At 40.3% G+C, this 16,380-nt stretch overlaps 1 pseudogene; it reads right to left on the bottom strand.

Moving 5' to 3' along the window:
• Nucleotides 1-6,183: 6,183 nt before the first annotated feature.
• On the bottom strand, nt 6,184-7,315 carry LOC139667543 (kelch-like protein 10; annotated as a pseudogene).
• Between the last annotated feature and the right edge of the window lie 9,065 nt (nt 7,316-16,380).

Here is a 16,380-nt window from a genome sequence, read left to right as displayed (position 1 = left end):
GACGGTGTTCAAACGAATTTGAACACTTGAACACTTCCAAGTCATTGCTTTTAAGTCATCAAGTCATCCCAACGTTTATTCCCACAGGACATGAATGCAGCATTATTACACACTGTACTGATATGACCCCTAAACCATTTGGTTGCAGTATCAACATCACAGACAGTATGGCAACAAACATTTGAGATGTAATTCAAACGAAATAATAGAATAATCTCCACATGTCAGATTATGTGATAAGTTACTGACTCGAAGATACCCTATAACTAAGATTTACCTTAGAAATACTGTATTTCAAATGAAGCAAGAGAGGTTCCTTTTAGAATACTTCATAACATAAATAACTCACTAGAGACATACCAGATTAGTTAGGGTAGCTTGGACTCTTGGTATAAAAATTTTTGCTGTTGTCTGCATAAGGAATTGAATAGCTGTGTGAAGAATAAATCAACTATTAAGAAAGGTCCTAAAAGAGTAAGTAAAGTTTGTTTCACGTGAATCTCTTATTGGAATGGAGAATTGCAAATGCTGGTGATGTGAGAATTGCAGAAAAAAATATTTTTAAAGTGTAAAAACAAGCAGACAAAAGAGTTGAGGTGCGAATTTAAATTATGTCAATCTAGATTTGGTAGAAAACTACGATCAGTAAAGCACAGATTTAACAGAAGACATGCTCTATATATTGATCAGCTACAAACACACGACCCAAGGAAATTCTGGTATGAAATTAATAAATTGGGCCCCAGGAAGACAAACCAAATTCCTATGGAGGTAATGTTAGATACTGGGAAGATTAGCTCTGAGGTTGAGGTAGTACTGTAAAAATGGGGAAGGGACTTTGAAAATGTATTCTCTGGTAGTAATCATTCTATCTTTGATGACAAATTTCTTGCTGAGATGTGTAATCTAAAGAAAAAAATGGAGGACAAAATGAATGAATACTCTAACTGTAACTATAATTTTTCAATTGATCAAGTCAAGAATGTGATTCAGAAATCTAAGTTGAGAAAAGCTGCTGGAATAGCTGACATTTCCAATGAGATTTTCAAATCACCTCAGTTAAAATTCTGTTTGAGTTGTTCCAGTCATGTTTAGACAGGGTATTATCCCTTCTCAATGGTATAGATCTGTCATAAAGCCTATCCTCAAAAAATTATCCTAAATTAACCTCGCAACTGCAGAGGAATAAGTCTAATCAGCAATGTATCCAAGTTATATTCAGCTCTGCTAAATAACAGACTTGTAAAATATTCAGAAATGGCTAATCTTCTTGCTGATGCGCATACTGCTGTTGGCTTTAGGAAAACAAGAGCCTGTATTGACCATATCTCTCTCTATTATTCGAGCAAGACTTCTGTTAGAGAGTGGAACCAACAGGTGTAAACTCAACACTCCAAATGATGACTCAGTCACACAACACAGCACTTTTGTGCAAGGTGCTTTATTAGTGCTCCTATTAGGGCCTGTTGGAGGTTAAGTCTGGCTTCCTCCTGATACTGCTCCAACCGGTCCCTCATCTGGAGGACGTAGTGGACAATCCCTTGCCAGTCTGGAACCGCAGCCACAGGCCCCTCCCAGCGCCGCTTCCAACAAGTCCAGTGGTGCCTGCACTGGCCAGCCGTAGAGCAGTTCGAAGGGCGAGAACCCTGTGGATGCCTGAGGTACCTCCCTGTAGGCAAACGGCAGAAAGGGTAACCATTTGCCCCAGTTCTTGCCTGTATCAGAGAAAAATTTCCGGAGCATCCGCTTGAGAATTCGATTAAACCTCTCGACCAGTCCATCGGTTTCTGGGTGGTAAGGAGTTGTTTTTACACTAGGGTTTCTCAACGGGGGCTGTACCGCCCCCCCAGTGGGCGTTCAGAGAACGTTGGGGGACGCTAGGAGCAAGATAGCTGTGAGGGGGGTGTTCTGTTTCTTTTGAATAGTCATTCAGCCAGTGTTTCCCGTACGCAAGCGGCCCGCCCAGGAAGATATGTTACCACCCAGGACAATATTTTAAAATATTTTTTTATTTTAATCTCAAATGTGTCAAATTGACATCACATTATAGAGAGATGGCTGTAAAACTGTCATTCGCTCAAGATTTGCTCAATCTGGCTCAGTCTCCCACTGTGAAAAACAAAAGTGAAACTTAATATTCCATTTGCTGATAACTTCTTCGTCTTCTGCTGCCCTACAAACTTTAACGGTAGGTAACATTATTACCTTGTGGTATTTAAGTAACATTATTACCTTGTGGTATTTAAGTAACGTTAGTGGATGTTATGCACTCCCCCTATTTGTGCCTGTGTTGTGTTAACCTTTTCTGCTCTGCTCTACTCAGCTGATCCTGGTCTGGCCTGACGATCACCTTATAAATAGGGCCAGGCTCACTCAGTAGCTCTCTCTCCTCCTGACAGCAGCAGCCATGTGGTGACCTGGTTGTTTTTGCCTTATGTTTTTTCTTCCCTAGGTTGGGGATTTCTTTCTTTCTTTTAACCTTGGTTTGGGAAAGATGGGTCTGGTAGTTCAGTTTTCATGGCTTTATTTTGGTAGTTTAGTTTCCCTCCTAAGTTTTGGTAGCTTAGGGGTGAGCCCTCTGGTCCGATGGCCCACTGCATGGTTGGCCCGAGGAGCTCCCCTTCCTTTTGATGAGTTTGACCGGCCCGTCTGACCCTTTTGTTTTCCTAGGTTTGTTTTTTTGTGTATTATAAATAAACATTTTTGGTCTTTTTTCTCACACCTGTCTCAGTTTATGTTATTGGCCTCCTGAAAAGCTCTTCATTGGGGCGGTAACAGTGGAATTAGGTAATTTAAAGAAATAATAAAATGAAAATTCTATAATTATCTACTCACCCTCATGCCAAATGAAACACAGGTGAAATTTGTTAGTCCATATAACACACAGGGAGGTTGCCAGCACAACTCCATAGCAGCCTTCTCCAAAACAACTGAAGTCAGTGGGGACCAGTTCTTCAGAGGCTGCTATGGAGTTGTGCTGGCAACCTCCCTGTGTGTTATATGGAGACATTACGTCTCACAGAAATCTCCACATAGCACACATTACATTTCAGGATTGGTTACAGGGTCTGAAATCGCTTATTGCAGGTTTAAGGACATAGTGTCAAATCAAGAACACTCATATTACAGAACCGTATGTTATGTTAAATTTACCTATAAGTCCCAGATCTCTTTGTGCACAGTTAAGGTCTGGTACATTACCTTCTGGTACATTCATCTGAAGATGAAAGAACATGAGTGCTTTGTGATTTGGAAGAAACTGAGAACGAGATTCATTTTATGTTCTATTGCCCGGCTTATGTTGATCTAAGAAACGTGTTGTATCGCAAAAAGTCTTCCGTCTTTATGAATTTCTTCTGGCTAGATGATTATGAAAAACTTGAACAATGTTTTAGAAAGAGCAGTTTCCATATTGCTCGCTTCACTTGTAAAGCATGGGAAAAAAGGCAAAATATTTTGTTTGTGTGACACCTGAGTTTGCTGCATCTTTTTCCTTCTTTTACTATTATGTTGTACACCCATGTAACTAAGTGATAGTGTCATGTAAGTCCATGTGGGCTGGGCACCTTGTGTGTATGGCACTTAAATAAACAAAACATTATCAATACATTTGTATGACAAAAAAAGAATAATTTATTTTGAAAATGAAATTGTCTATTGTCTTGTAATTAAATTACTTACACTTGTGGCTACATTTTTTCTTCAGAAGTCCAAAATTGAAAACAAATGCCTCACTTCTGCTCATTTCTACATAATCCATGCACCTGCCATTAGGTCCTTAACCAATTTGAAATCCAAAAATAATAAAAAAAAAAAAAGCTATAGGAAAAGAAAGTACAGCAAATCTAGACCTGCTGTAGACTAAACCTGCTCAAAAACACAGTGAACATTGACATTGCTTTGTTTTTTTTATTGCAGATTGGCTGCATTTGACATCAGCTCGTTCAGTGGCTGCAGTGGCTGTAAGGATACTAGTTACCTCTGCCTCAGGCTAGATGCACTTTCAAGATAGACAGCTCATCAAGATGAGTGCCAAGTGTCCGAGAAGGAAATCGACCAGCTGAGGGGGAAAGACTAGGAATACACTTGCCTCAAGGCAAAAAGTTACATAAAGATGGATCTTACACTGAAGTCCAATATACAATATGGAAAACCTTGGTATAATTACCATAAATAAAGGAGACCATGGTGGTAGTTGCCTCTATCTCACACCAGTGGTATTGTTAGTGCAAGTGTTTCTGAAAATTAAGGCTACATTTCCCATAAACCCTGTTGCTTTCTGTCCCCCCCTCCTCCTCCCTGAAGAGGATAAACACGTTGGAAGTGATTTTTCCATCGGCCTTTCACTCCTTCCACCGTCTGCTGCCAGAAACTGAAAGCTTTAGCTCTGTTTGCTCTGGAAGAACAGCGCCCTCTTCCTGTTTTGTGCCATAAAGCAAACTAGCAGATTTCCCCAATAACCCAACATGGTGGCACACAATGTAAAATGCAGTGTAGAAGCCAGTAGAGGCTGTCATCCTCTCAGAGATGGTCAGGTTTGTTAACAGTAATTATATTGTCTCCAAAATAATGTGGTAATGATTTGTTGATGTTGAAATGCCACACAGCACCTTTAAAGGAACTGCAGCCTCAGTTCTTGGCAGCAGAAACTGACCATGGAGGCTGCAGAGAAGAAGCATAGGAATGATGCTGCACTGGCTGAGCTTACTGCTCAATATGAGGAGTGGGTAAGCTTAGAAAATACACAGATGAAACAGTTTCAAAAGGAGGCTAAAACAAATGTCACACGACAGTCGTTAGACACCCCATGTTTAAACCTGCAATAAGCGATTTCAGACCCTGTAACCGATCCTGAAACTAACGTGTGCTACGAGGAGATTTCCGTGAGACGTAATGATATTGACATATTGACATATTAAACATAACCAGTTATGCTAATGAAGTCATTACCAAGTTTTTATCCTATTGCATTGAAAAGTCCTAGATATTTAGTTTTCTTTAAGATATTAAATTGATTCTGGACTCTTGACTTGACTTGCTGTTCTACATTTAGACTTGAGACATCACAAGCATTCACAAGGTGATTGCTAACACTGCACATTTGCACGTTCTGCGCAGATTTATGCACATATGTTACCTCCATTTGTAAATCTGATAATATGAATATCTTATAGTGCATATTTGCCTGTCTGGACACATTTGTGAATATATGTCTCCCATCTGGTACACACGATAACAGCAATAGCCAGTGATACACACTTACACACTCTGCTTCAGCCTGTACATAGAACTTTTCATTCTCTGGTGTGGAGAGAACATCATGTCAAACTCCATTCAAGAATCTGACAGTTTAACATTGCCTTGGCTCTCAACAAATGTAACTTCATAGATAAGACTCAAGTCATTTCTGTTAGTGTCTCCTGGTAAATTTGTCTGTGATCATGTATTTGCATTATTTGACCATATATTAAATATTGCCACGAATAGTGAACTGAACAGTGAAACTTGCTTTGCCATGTGACAACTTGGCATTGTGTGTACTGGATGTAAGAAACGCTGATGTCAGGATGGAAAGCCTTTTTATAAGTGATTGGATGCTACTGTGTTGTAGGCCTACTGATGTTAATGTGCTATATTACATTAAGAAGTAACTCTTGTAGAGATATAGAAGTAATATACTATGTTGGTATTGACTCATTTTATTTTTTGTGATACTCTATGGATCCAACCCAAGGAGTACTTTGTCTTTTTCTCTTTCCCCCCTCCACAGGGAGGTCAGAGGTCAGGCTCAGCCACAGACCAGCACACTGAAGCTGGTAGGGATTCAGTGTGTTGCTCAAGGACACTTCAGCAGGGTGGAGGCTCACTGTTACGGGGGCTTGAACTCTTGTCTCATAACACAAAGCTAAGAAAGCGTCACACAAACTGAAAAAAATCTTAGAAATTATTAGAATAACAACAGTACTGTTCCTGTTAGATGCAAAGAGAAATTAATGTCATTTATTTATGTAACAAACGGCAGTCTATACCAAGGTGGACAGGGTGGGACTGGATTAAAAATAGGCCTATCCAGACTGTTAGACGGATCCTCCGGTCCCGCTGGGGGGACTCCTCAGTGCCGGGGAGCGGCAGGGCGTCGTGAGGTGCGGTGTACTCGGCCACATTGGGCAGTCCGTGCGCCACTCAGCGGCTGAGTGTGCTGTGGAAGCTGTCCATGTCATGGGCCTCGTACCGCTGGTGCTCCACGTTGTAGGAGGTGGTGACGCAGTTGAAGCCTCCGACCACGAACAGCTGGTCGTCCACCACCTCCATGCCGAAGTTGCTGGCATGGCGTGTTGCTCGGCGGGTTGTAGGCCTTGGCGTTAAATAAACAGAAAATAGTGACAGCTGCCTTACTGTCCACCCCTCGGTTACCTTGGGCAGCAGCACAGAGATGTGACCTTCAGGGTTCCTTTACTGTTCCTCAGGCACGTGGTTGACCCAGCGGAGCATGGCATTGACCACCGTGCCCAGCTGGCTCCCGTTGATATCGTCCCGCTCGAGGATTTCCACCAGCTGCCGCGGAGAGAGTGTCAGGAACTCTTCGGAGGCACTGGCGACCTCCTCAAAGTGGCGCAGGATGTACAGGAAGGCCTTTTGCTTCAGCTCCGGACAGTAGTAGACGTCCACGAACTTCCAGATGCCGACGCAGTTCTGCGGGCAGAGCTGCTCCTCCAGGAACTGGCAGCAGGCGCGTACGACGCCCGTGAAGAAGAACTGGTCCGCTGCCGCCAGCAGCTCCTCCACGTTCTCCGCGGTCACGGGAACGGAGCCGGTGTAGGCGAACTCGATGAGGAGCCGCATCATGTCGGCCGACACGCCGGGGATGTCGTACAACCACTGCTGTGGGGACGACCAGCCGTGGGTGAAGAGAGCGCTGTGGGATCAGGATGGAGAGGAAAGTAGAGGATTAATGAAATTAATCTTCTGCTTTCAATGAAATAAGGAGAAAACAGAAAGTTTGGCTTCATGTTTCCTTTGATGGACTCTCGCTCTGTGGAAGTTGTTTTTCATACTGGACAAGAATGAATAGCAGCAAACTGCTTCTTCTGAAGGGAGGAAAACTAATCTGCTGACTGTGTGCAGTGAAACTTAAGTGTCCTTAAAAAAATGCGAGATAACCAACTCACCGGAAGTATGGACTGCAGCTGCAGAGGATGATCTTGTGGACGTTGAATGCAGCGCCATCGACTCTGATCACAGCGTCACACAGTTTCCCCTCCAGACGCAGCTCATTAAACACCGGCTTGTGTGACACTTTGTCTTGTTCATTCATTTTGTTTTAGCGATCAGTGCAATATAATTTACTCTACTATTTAGGTTTATTTTGTCCTTCTCAATAGGTTTCAACAGCTTGTCTTTGTGTGAGAATCATGAACCTTCAAGCATCTCTTGGTCAGATTCTAGAATGGCTCTTTATTGCATCACAAAGCCTTAAACTAAACAGAAATTAAAGCAGTGGATCATATAGTAACACAGAAATATGACTAAAAACACAATTTCATTGTTTTCATTATTTATTTTATAGTGTGACACTTTTTTTACTCAAACAACACCCTATTATAATGTAATTAAGGCCATGAAAATAGAAAAATATCGTCGTATGGAGATTTTCATCATGTTCACATGCAGCTCAATGAATTAATCTTGCATTTTTGCTCCAAAGTGGGTTTTTGACTGCAGTTATAAATATGCCAAAATGCAATGTGTGTGTATGTGCATATATATATATATATATATATATATACACACACACTGTATATTTACTGCTGACATTGCCATGCTCACTAGACATGTGTTAAGTGTATGCAACTTATTTCTTTGTTATATCAGTTTAAGATGCATTTTGCTGGTAGTCTGCTATCTTTCCATATATTGATTAACCAAACCCATTCAAATATATCTGTCATTTATATAACATCTATGGTTAGTGGCTTCAACTTGGAAAATGTTTCAGGTTGTCTGAGCCTTACAGTTAACCTTAAGCAATGATCACCATGAGGTGACATACATTTTCAGAAAATGTATGTCTTGTGGTTATGATTCTACTTTAATGTCATTTACATCAGTCTGATACTTGGTTGATGAGTGCTTACCACAGTGGCTCCTTGAGTCGAGAGTTAATAGGAGTCCACAGCATTATGAGAGATAGTTTGATTTTACAAATAGTTTTTCAATATTGCCCAATGAAGAATTAGAAATGTGGCCATATTTTGTGTACCTGCCAATCTACACATATGTAGACACATATACAATTCTTAATCACATTGAACCATAAAATTTGCTTAAGTTATAGCTTAAGTTCACTATCAATTTATTTAAGAATCGGGCAGTGAGAAGATGTTTCAGCAATGTCTTTTCACTCTCCCTACTGTTAGCTCCATGCATACAGCCCAGTTCTGTACCAATCGTAAGCATCAAAAAACAAAGCTTATCAGATAGGGGTCTCTGAGTCAAAAACATGAAATGAGGGTCCATGGCCTAATGCTGTGGTTTTCGGAGACTGGTTTGGAAGTTAAAAGGTCTCCAAGTTGGAATTAAAACTTTCTGCCTCTGTTATGTTTCCAAAACCTTCCTGAGTCTCCAAAGCAAGACTGGATAAATTACAGCTGGCAAGTCAGTGTCTTAAAAATAAATGTAGGCAAATTTTGTTAGATTAGTGCATGGGATTATGGGACTGTGCAGGAACTGGGATGTGTAATTTAGTTGTAAATACTTTTCTGTGCATGCAGTTAGCAGAAACGTTGCTTATTTGTGACAACTGTTTATAGCTCAGTGTGTGAATTTGCTGACTGATCAGCAAGGACAAGTCTACCATACAGTATCACAAAGCAACCATAAATAAAAGAAAACCGGAATTTAAAAATGAGACGTTTCCACATTCCATGTTTTTTTTTATTTATGTCTCCTTGGCTTCAAAAGCTCTCCATGTGAGCTGTGATCTTACCTATATTTGCTTTAATCCCCAAATGACTTACAAATCCCCCTCAATAAGACAAAAACACAAGCCCCTGGACATACTTTTCTAGTCTGTACACTCCATCTTCCAGAGAACTAATTCCTCACATGTCCAGTGAACTATACTACAACGCTAGGGAACAGCATACATAACTACTACTGCTTCTGTACAAGACCCTGGTTATATAAACATTTATTGTGACCAAGAAAAAATAACATTTACGAAGATTACAGAAAGTTCAAAAGGAAATCAATTCTCAAGACAAAATGAAGAGCAATCATCAATCAGAGTAGAATGACCGATTGAAATCTAACATTTATGACTGAACCTTTGCCGGGTGTTTTGTCCAGAATTTCATGACTGTCTGTCATTCTTCCACATTCTCTAACTGTGTTAACTTCTTGTAAATGAAGTAATGCTGAAGTTTAACAATTCATGAATTTGCTGGGGACCCCCTGGAACCCTCTCAAGGACCCCTTGTGGTCCCCGGACCCCACGTTGAGAACCACTGGTCTAAGATGTATTGGGAGTTTCGGAGTGTGGAATGTTCCCCTGAGTGATACCGTTAGGAGGATACTAAACTCTTGTGTTCATTACAGCTGAATGAAAGGGTTAGGGTTGCAGAAGATGGAAAAGTAATTATTGCCTAAAACTTTACTGAGAGATACAGCTTGAAAATATGGTTTCCAAGAAGATCTGAGACAGCCTTGAAGGCATTCACGGACGATGTGTGCCCAACATATTTAAGTATGTAGGGCCAACGCTCATTTGGGATGATGTCTGAGACAGCTTTGTGATTGACAGAGTTTTCTTGGATGAACTGCTTCTGGCTGGAGTCCTCAAGAAGGCCATGATCCAACTCCAACTGCCCAACTGTGACTGTCACACACATGGTGACATCAAAGATCCTTCAAATACCAGCAAAGAGGGAGCGAGGGAAGGAGAGAGGTAGATGCTAATGATATGGTTCAACGCCAACTCAAGAACGGTGAGATGAAATATTGCAAATAACGTTTAAGAGTTCTTACAAAGAACTTCAATTTATCTACTGTGCGGATGAAAGCCTTTCTCTCCGTGACGACCGAGTTTTGTCCGGTCTGCCTCTTGACAGTTTCCACATGGATTATCGCTTGTGTGGCATTCTCTGATGTGCTGTAAGTGCGGTATTGGGTGTTGGGTGAGTCATTCGTGCCGTCTGCTATATGTCAAAAAGAAAAAAAAACACTGAAATGACGCAGGTACCTCTTGTGCCAATCATGCCGCGACACAGTGCCAAAGTCGTCATCCCTCCAAGTTTCGTTAAAGCTGGAGCAGTGATGTCTGAGATATCATGTTTAAGATTTTGACCTTTACATAAAGAAAGAGCCCTCATCAGACCAATCCGTGTCATGTTTTTAAACGGTGGAACACAGTGCAAAGATGCATCATCTTTCATTAAAATCATAGACATGGTGTCTGAGATATGACCTGAAATAAAACGTTTGACGGACGGACAGACAAAGCCTCGGTCCAAAGTCCCCCACTCCCCTTCTTTCATTGCAAATAGTCGTTAAACTTCACCGGCTACATTTACATGCACTGAGCAACCCGGCTATTGGCCATACTCCAGCTTAGCTGTTTACGTGAACCTTTGATACCCTGCGATTGAGTCTCCCTGTTGCCATGAACACACCGAATAATTAACATTCTTGTCCTGTGTTGTGCCTCGCTCACAGAGAGAATGGTTCGCCTGCAAAGTGAAAGTATGAAACGAGAATGCAGTGTGAGAGAGGGTGGTTAGTGTATACTTGAGTTCACAGAATGGAAAAAGAACTTTGCATGTTATCTCATTTGTCACAGTGTGAAGCATCTCCCCAAATGAGAGGATTTACTGCTTGGTGCCATTTTTTTTTAAAAATATATTAAAATGCACCATTAACCATGTGCGAGACAGTGTGAACAGACGGTGAAATCATAAGTCAACCGTGTAACATACTACAGAAACTCGAATCTAATGTTGGAGTGCACCAGGTTATTCATACACAGATGATGAGCTTAACCTGGTTATTGTAACTCTGTTTTGATATTTACACGCATCGATCCCAAGCAGGCTTGGGCCGATATTCGATAATATCGATATTGTGGAAATATCATGATATTCATGAAATGTTGCGATATTTTCCACAATTTTGAATTCCGGAAAAAATAATGCTGGTAACACTTTACAATAAGGGTCACTAAGTTAAGGGTTAGTTCATTCTTAATAAGCATTAAATAACCCTTAATTAACAGTTAACTAATGTGTCTGGCAATCTTTACTAATGTGTCTGGTGTTCATGTTAACTAAGGTATTAATTTATACATTATTTAATAGTTTATAAAGATGACTACACATTAGTTAACTGTTCATTAAGGGTTAATTAATGCTTATTAAGCATTAACTAACCCTTATTAAGCATTAACTAACCCTTAAATTAGTGACCCTTATTGTAAAGTGTTACCAAAATGCTATCGTATTTAGTATACTAAATGTAATTTATATACTGATCTCTAAGCAGTTCTATACCAGTGAAGGCTAAAAAGGGATGAGAAGAGAACATCCAATTTTCCTTATTATAATGGACTTTTTCTGTTGTCACTCCATGATGCTGAACAACAGCAAATGAAAGACACACAACATCAGAGGGGAAATGGGGAGGAATGCTAGTACCAACCTGCAACCTCAATCTCTGCAGCCTCCATGGTATTTCCATCAAAATGCTTGACATAACATTCCTGTGTTTGCTCCTCACTGCAGAAAAAACACACACACACACACACACACACAGAAAGATCAGGTTATACTGTACAGTTTCTCGTGTCATGACATAACACTCAGGCACATGTCGCCGGCATGCATAGTCAAGACATACGACAGGCTGCGTCACAGACTGCCATGTGATTGAGGAATTGATTTCTGACTGGTAGATGGAATACACGCAATGTGTGGAATGCCAGTCGTTTTACAGCCAACCGCTTTGTGCCGGCCGCCTTACCCAATCCCCTCACACCCATCCATAAGTGACTGGCATCTATAGGAAACACAGAATGCACACTAACCTGTCAGAAAGTGTTTGGTATGGTGCCGATCCGATGCTTGAAAGATTAGGAGCTGGTGGGAGATGACTGCACCTTCTGTTGCTCTGAGGCCTTTTTCATAGCTCATTAGACATGCATTAAAAAGGACTATTTCACTGACAAGACATAATTTAGCTAAACCCTATAACAGGTTTAACAATATAATCATTGATGTTCAACCCTCCTAACAGCCCATGTAATTTGGTGATAGTGAATGGACTACTGTACTAAAATCACAATTCTTAACATCATTGCATGCCACCTGACACTGTTTAGCTGGCAGCATTATATGGCTGAGGAATGTGTAATTTAAGACATCCATAATGCATATGCAATTTTTATGACCTATGTTTGGGAGACACCCATCATTACTGGAGACATTTGACATTGTTCGATTGTTCGACTACTGTGGCTAGCTGTCAAAATGCCTCCTCAAGTTACTTTTGTACAGCGTTTCCCATAAGAAACACGGGGGTGCGAGAGGGTGTGAGGGCTTGAAATAGGATACGTGCTTCATGAAATGTTGCCTTGGATAAACTGATGCTACTGTCTCCTATGAAAGCCCATATGTAGTTGACCATCTGTTTTCACTGATCACATGAAAACAGATCTGGAAATCATATGCGAAACACATTTGTCTGAAGATACAAACAGCTGTTGACACAAGTGTAATAAAACACTAGCAAGATAGACCATGGACCTGGCATGCTTTGTGTTTACACTTTTTGTCCGCATGTATTGAGGTCACCAACGCTATGAATTGTGGGCAATTCCCTCTGAAAAGGTCTGCAGGACAGGTTCACCTCACAGGTCACATCAAGTCGACTTAGAAGCACATTCGCTATTTTGGAAAAGAACATTTTCACCTATAGCAATGGCACAGTAAAGAACGGGAGCTTGATTAGTGTCAAGTCGACAAGAAAAAAAAAAAGGCCACCACTAAGAATGCCATGTGCTTGCCATATACAGTATGTTCACAATTTGTTGTTTACTATGGAGAACCGTAACTGCCAAAATCAAAAATAAAGAAATAAATGACTCAATAAATAAATAAATATGCAATTAAATGCACAAAAATAATATTAAAAATAAATCTAGGCATTCATTAATTGATAAAATGTGACATAAATTGATATTTCTGTTTTGATTTGCTTCTGTATTTAATTACCTTTGTATTAATTCCCCTATTTATTTACTTTCCCATTTAATTTTCCATTTTATTTATTAATTTATTCATTTTTACATTTATTTATGTATTTATTTATGTATTATTTTCCCTTTGCATTTTCCCTAAAGGTAAATAAATACAGAAGCAAATTAAAACAGAAATAGCAATTTATGTCACATTTTATCAATTAATTAATGCCTACATTTATTTTTAATATTATTTTTGGTGCATTTAATGGCATATTAATTTATTTATTGAGTCATTTATATTTCTTTATTTATTTTTGATTTTGGCAGTTACGGTCTTCCATAATTTATGACTTCCACCAAGGAAGTTATGTTTTCGCCTGTTGGGTTGTCTGTCTGTCAGCAGGATATCTGCTGGATACTCAAAAGATCTATTATCATGGCCACTTTGCATATCCATATATATTCAATAAAACATTACACTTTAAAATATGCACGGTTTAGAAGAGTGATTGATACCTTTACTATTTTGTTCGTAGCCTATAATGCAACAATATCAATTTATTTAAATAGTCACACTTTTTGATCAGGCCGCCAGGGGTCGCCAGCAGTGGATTTTTAACAAGGAGGCAATGTTTTACCCCTGTTTAAAAAAAAAAAAAAATCTCTTCCGTCGCCATGCCCCGCACGAAGTCGAAGAGTGTCGAGCAGAGAAGAAAGCAGATGGCAGAATGCAAAAAACGAGCACGAATGACAGAAAGTCCGGACGAAGCGGAGCGACGCAGAGCCGTAGACCGATACGCCAAGCGACGACACCGGGCGCAGGAGGCTCCGGAGGACACCGAGCGCCGCAGAGCCGCGGACAGAGCCACCACCAAGCCCCCAGGAACAGCTCTGGGCTGTGCGGCGATTTTGGCGTAGTGGCCAAGCCCGGTATTGCAAGTCACGTGACGCCATGGGGCCCAAAAAGACTTTTTCCCATAGAGATACATGGGGAAAGAAACACCTGTAAAACTCCGGGAAAATTTTTCTAGGTGTAGTACATAGTCCAAATGGAGTCTTTGAATTATCAATTTTGAAATCATTGGGTCCATTTTTCCTTGGAAGCCACCAAGAGCTGTATAAAGCTGTATTTTCTGGAGCTCCGTGAACGCGCCTCCAGGCCACGGGAACGCTCCGTGCGCATTCACCGCTTCTACTTCCACTGTTGACAAGCTATACAGCTAGCTGATTGTTAGCAGAGGCTTTTAGCTGCATGTGATCAAACTAGATCACATTAAACTCAACCTACACGTCCGCCGACACTTAGGTTTAACAGGCAAGACTTCAGAACAATAACGGATGGTTTCTAATTTGTTTTTGTTTCTCTCTTGATTAAATAGGTCGCTTGCAAGCTAGCTAACGTTATAACATTGCTGTAGTTAACCAGCTACATGTAGCATATGCAGTTATATGCACCTACTTACTATTGTATATTTATTTACATCTCAAAATTCTCCGTTCACAGACTATGCCTATGTACTTTTCTTTATCCTATTAAAGTTATGAATATATTTGGGCTTTGATGGTTGTTCTCATTTCTATTACTGTCTGTAAATTTATATTTAGATGTCCAATTTGAGTTAACCTGCTTGAGTTACTGATAATGTCTATTATGTAAATGGAATTGAGTCTTCTTCCAACCAGGTGTGTTTCTGGGCACTGCATAGGAAGATCAAGCTTATAGAAATTTTGCTATGACAGTCTAGATAGTGTAACACTTGCAAACTCAAATAAACCTTGGTGTGACACAACAAACCTAGAATATTCCCAATGATAATAATTTAACTGATTTTTTTTTCACTAGCAAACCTTACGTCTAAGTTGCATAATGCAAACCTATCTTCATACACTGTTCATATAGGACTGTGTTTGATAAGAGTACCAATATTTATGTCATGACTAAATGTTGTGAGGTGACCCACCTTTGATCCAGTGTAGTTCAGTCCCATGGATTAAATCAATACATGCAGCAGAATAATAATGGCTACAAGTAATACTATCTATACACTGAGGCAACAGCAAGTTGGTTAACTTGGACTATGTGGTCTAGATGTGTGGCTTTAGTCAATATTGTCAGAAATTACTCACACTGTTGTAAGTGTAATAACGTAATTGTAATAACCAAGGTAAGATGGAGATGGAAAAGTAATTTTAGGGCAATGGACTACAGAGTGATGACATCTAAGACTTATTTAAGAGATGATCCAAGACAAACTGTTATATGTAAAGTAAAGATTTATTTCAAAACACGTTCCATTCTACATGTTAAATACATGTAGACATCATAAATAAGTTAATTTCTTTGGGAGCATTTTCCAGAGAAGTGTCAGTGGTTCTTGAAGAGCAGGAGTTTCTGTAACAGAAGAAACTGCAGTAAGTAACAGTTAGCATACATCATCATGATGATTACAGCACAGGGTGAAAAGTACTTCATTTGTGAAGCACTGGCTCCAGTAGAGGTGAAAAAGCTACCAAGTCATTACTATCTATGACCGATGTGAACCATCTCACATCGATAATGCTCTAAATTAAGTTCAAAATAAATCTCCTCACCTGGTTAAGCATGAGTAAACCCTTGACATGGACCTGGCTAGCGATGTGTAGCATGAACTTGACTCCCTGTGAGAAACACAAGACAACGTTCAGCACAAGTGGAGCAACACGAGTGGAGCATACATCACAAATGCAAAGTTTAGTCTATGATCTAACCAACATTTCTATGTTTAACTGAGTTTAATTTGTTTAACTTGCCTGACGTTAACCCATGGTTATGTTAGCTGACTCCGTCTCGTTATGCTAACCGTTATTACCATCGTTAGCTTAGCTCAACTTTATCCAGACTGAATCACTTCACATCGGATGTAAGATTTATACAAATAAAGCAAATGTTCTGTGATTGAATAAATGATAGAGTCATACCTGGACGACGGTTTCCCCGAAGAGCCGAGTCTGCAGTAGCAACAGTCAATCAGAAGCTAGAACCTAGAACCTAGAAAGCTGCACATGAACGCGCCGTTGTCACGGACGCTACGAGAACGCCGCTTGACTCGTTCATGTGGGATAGGCGGGGCCAAGAAAAACACTACTGCGCAGGTGCTGTCGGCCACGGA

This window comes from Centroberyx affinis, unplaced genomic scaffold (genome assembly GCF_046629955.1).
Source record: "Centroberyx affinis isolate AG114_WGS23_722 - 3 ecotype Tasmania unplaced genomic scaffold, CSIRO-AGI_Caff_v1 ptg005625l_1, whole genome shotgun sequence".
Lineage (NCBI taxonomy): Eukaryota > Metazoa > Chordata > Actinopteri > Beryciformes > Berycidae > Centroberyx > Centroberyx affinis.
This window is presented reverse-complemented; position numbering and strand designations above follow the sequence as displayed.